This window comes from Cebus imitator, unplaced genomic scaffold, assembly GCF_001604975.1.
Source record: "Cebus imitator isolate Cc_AM_T3 unplaced genomic scaffold, Cebus_imitator-1.0 Scaffold23, whole genome shotgun sequence".
Lineage (NCBI taxonomy): Eukaryota > Metazoa > Chordata > Mammalia > Primates > Cebidae > Cebus > Cebus imitator.
The window spans coordinates 10541860-10546097 of NW_016107338.1; the positions used below are offsets into that span (position 1 = coordinate 10541860).

Genomic DNA, 4238 nt, shown 5'->3' on the forward strand with positions numbered 1-4238 from the left:
ATAGGTGCCCGCCACCACGCCCAGTTGATTTTTTAATTTTTAGGAGAGACAGGTTTCACCATGTTGGCCAGGCTGGTCTCGAACTCCTGGCCTCATGATCCACCCCCTCCTTGGTCTCCCAAAGTAATGGAATTACAGGCATGAGCCACTGTGCCCAGCCAAAAAAATTTTTTTAAATACCTTTGCCAACATCAAGCTATCTCCATCAAGTATCTTTGCAGACTGAATCTATTTAATAGATTATATAGTGTTACTGAAAGTAGTGCCACCAATCCTGATCCAGATGGTTAATAGGGACTTAAAAGTGATAGTTGCTCTTTCCCTGCCATCAAGTCATGCGGAGATGGAGGCGGAGGCTTGGGTGCATTCAAGATTCAGCTTCACCCATAACCCACAGCCATGGCCAAGGAAGGCATTGCTGCTAGAGGTGTAATGGACATTAATACTGGTTTACAAGAAGTGCTGAAGACCACCCTCATCCACGATGGCCTAGCACATGGAATTCGCGAAGCTGCCAAAGCCTTAGACAAGCACTAAGTGCATCTTTGTGTGCTTGCATCCAACTGTGATGAGCCTATGTATGTCAGGTTGGTAGAGGCCCTTTGTGCTGAACACTAAATCAACCTAATTAAGGTTGATGACAACAAGAAACTAGGGGAATGGGTAGGCCTCTGTAAAAATGACAGAGAAGGGAAGCCTGGTAAAGTGATTGGTTGCAATTGTGTAGTAGTTAAGGACTATGGCAAGGAGTCTCAGGCCAAGGATGTCATCAAAGAGTACTTCAAATGCAAGAAATGAAGAAATCAATCTTTGGTTCACATTAAAAAAAAAACTGATAGTCACAATCTGCAGAAAACTTAAAATTAAACCATGTATTGTATGGTGCTATTTACCAGGAGCAAGTAATTTGTTTTTTTTAATTTAAATTTGAAATCTTTAATATGCCTCACAGGAAGCTGTCTGGTTCAGAAAACAGCACAAGAAAACTGATGAAAGAACAAAATAAGTGAGAAGCATGTTGCCAACAAAAAACCATTAAAAAGTAACCTGAAAATATATTTTGAACAAGACTTTTCAACTTTAATAATTTATTCAACAATATTATTGAGTACCAATTATATACCAGGTACAGTTCTGAGAAACCAAGGATATAATGGTAAACAAGACAAACAAGGTCTGTGCTCTTGGGGGATTTGCATTCTAGGAGGAACAGATACTAAACATATAGATGAAGATGATATATAGTAATATACACTATTTTTAGAAAAACATAGGGGGACATATAGAGAAGACTAGGGATGAAGAGGTTGCCTATAGAGATTAAAAGTAAGCATCCAGTTTTAATAAATAGTTCCTCATTGTTTACAAAGAAAAAAAAAAGAAGAAGAAGAGGAAGCTATTCCCTTCGCAATACCCCCTTTCCACTGCCTTACAGATGAAAAATGAAAAGTACCTCTGATTGGTCCCCTCCTACAACCAATCAGTCTGGCTGAGGGCCCGTTTTTCATTTACTTAGGGTATAACCAAGTAACCAATGGGAAACCACTAGAGGATATTTAAACCCCAGAAAATTCTGTAACCAGAGTTCTTGAGTTGCTTGCTGGAGCCTACTCACAACCTGTGGAGTGTACTTTTGTTTCAATAAATCTGTGCTTTTGTTTTGCTTAAAAAAAAAAAAAAAAAAGTAAGGAAAAGCCACATTGAGGTACAACTGACCTAAAGGATAAAAAGGAAACAGCCATGCAAAGATACAGTAGAGAACAGAACATTCTAAACAGAGGAAATGGCTAGTACCAAAAACAGAAACAAGGACCTCTCTGTGGCTGAAATGAACAAGGAAATAAATTATTGGTGATGACTTCAAAAAGGGAGAGAGGAGTCAGATCAAGTATAGGCCCTTACCCCAATCTTTAATGAGTATGCATAAATAATGCTACCTAATTTTCAGTGGTAGGAAATCAATGAGTTTTTTTAAATATAAATTAAAATATTAAGCTATGTTCTGTACATGTTAATAAATCTTTTATCATGAACATATAGAGGTACGCAATTTTTTTACTAGAAAGCAAATATCTTTCTACCCTGAATAAAATATTAAACAAATATTTGAAGGAGACTCTTTAGATCTTTCTATACTCCTGCTGTCATTATGGAATAGGAATCTCTCACTTCTGGCCTCTGGAACTCATCCCTGTCCACCAGAGCCTCTCAGAGCTCATGCTGTTACACTCTGTAAGAGAATGGCTCCTTCCCTAGGTACACAATCTCTACACAAGGGCACAAGCTTAGCAGACTAAGCACACAATTTTTGTCCCTCCTCACCCACTTCACCCGCATCCTTAAGCACAACGACTTAAGTTGGCCTTACCATCAGCTCCTCAGAAACCTTATTCTATCAATTAACTCCTTTCGGCTGTAACTTCAACTACTCCCTCATGGGTAAACGATACATATGTCAGAAACTGTCCAAAGTTATACCTTTTCCCTCAAGAAAAGCTGAGCATTACTGTACTGTATATACACCATTATGTACTGCCAAAATCTTGACAGAGTGCTAAGGCTTGGAATGTTCTGCTAACTTAAAATAATCAAAGTGATTATAGTTCAAAAGCTCTCATCCTTTTATTAGGCTACTTATTTTTATTTGGATAGCTTTAAAACCATGTATACACCTAGTTATTTGTAATCCACACCCTACTTCCTATGGTTGAGCGATAAATCACAGTTTGAGAATAAATTTTTGGATCATCTATAACTCCAGCTACCATATATCTGAATTCTGGCATTACAGCTAATTATCTTGCCAAAAATAATGATACAAAAACTGGCAGAGATGCTGATTTGTCTGTCAAGAAAATCTTTTTAAGATAATATAACATTTTAAAATTTCCTAGTCAGCACTTAAAACTTTCAAATGTTTCTAAGCAGAAGAGGTTTCTTAACATGGACTATAATTTAGTTAACAGAAAACAGCCAATTTGTTACTCACTTTCACAACTGGTAAGCTAAGAAAATAATGAAGACTAAATTTAATAGTTTAATAATATATTAAAATTCACACATAATTTATTTCTCTAATTTAGAACATTTTAATTAACTGTAATTTTAATAATGCACAAACTATGATAGTTACACAAAATGTTTGCTTCCTCCTCCCCTCCCCAATCTAAAAACATACTTATGAATTATAGGGGCCTATAATAACAGCAGATTAAACACTTAGACTTTGGTCATACATTGAGACTGCCTAAAGTAACCCCATAGCACAGAGAGAATTTGGGCTTGAAAAATAAGCTATAACCTTTCAGATAAAAATCACAGTTCATTGGCTCTGAACAAAGTGTTATATCCAGCTCTTCTTCAGCCATTTGTACAATAAAACTGACCCTTCTCATGCACCACTGATTTGGTCATCTCATATTGCACAGATAAGTAGAGAACCCTCAATTACAAAATGCTTTTTACTGTTAATAGTAATAATAAAAATAGTTCAATTTTTAAAAATTAAATATTACCCATAATCCTATTACCCTAAAAACAAATAGCTTTTTCTCTTTAAGTATCCAGTCACTTATTAAAAAGTCCATTTGGATGAAAAGCAGATACCTTAAGGAGGAATTTTGTTTTGTTTTTTTCTTATAAATACATTGACGGCTACTCAGGAGGCTGAAGCAGGAAGATTGCTTGAGTCTGGGAGTTTGAGGCCAGGCCAACACAGTGCTCACAGATTTTTTTCTTAGGAAAAAAAAATCTTTATAATGAAAAGGGGGAAAGACACATTTAGATCAAATGTAAATGAGAAAACTGGTTTAGATCTTAGAGGGAAAAATAAAAATACAGTAAAATTCTAGAATATGAGTGACTTGCTGTAGTAGGGACTTAATCATATTTTGGAACAAATCATGAGCTGCAATATTAAGAGCTTCAACAATATTCAAGTCTATCAAAAACCTTTCAGATAACTTACAACTGAAATGATGTGTTTTCTCCCCACCATAGCATTTTGCTTCAAAAGAATCTTCGGGAGGTGGCTGTGAGCAAGCAGTAAGGCTAGCTGTGTGTTGATAACTGCTAAAGCTCCACTTTAGTTTATATCTTAAAATTCCCAGAATTAAAAGAAAAAAATTACCCCAAAAATCTAAGAATACAACCATGTGTGGTGGCATGTGCCTATAGTTCCAGCTACTTAGGAGGCTGAGGTGGGAGGATCTCTTGAGTCTAGGGGTTTAAGACCAGCC

The 4238-nt window shown here is 36.2% G+C and overlaps 1 pseudogene; it reads left to right on the forward strand.

Annotated features, from left to right (window-relative positions):
• The first annotated feature begins 399 nt into the window (after positions 1 to 399).
• LOC108299724 lies at positions 400 to 822 on the forward strand (annotated as a pseudogene).
• The last annotated feature ends 3416 nt before the right edge of the window (positions 823 to 4238 follow it).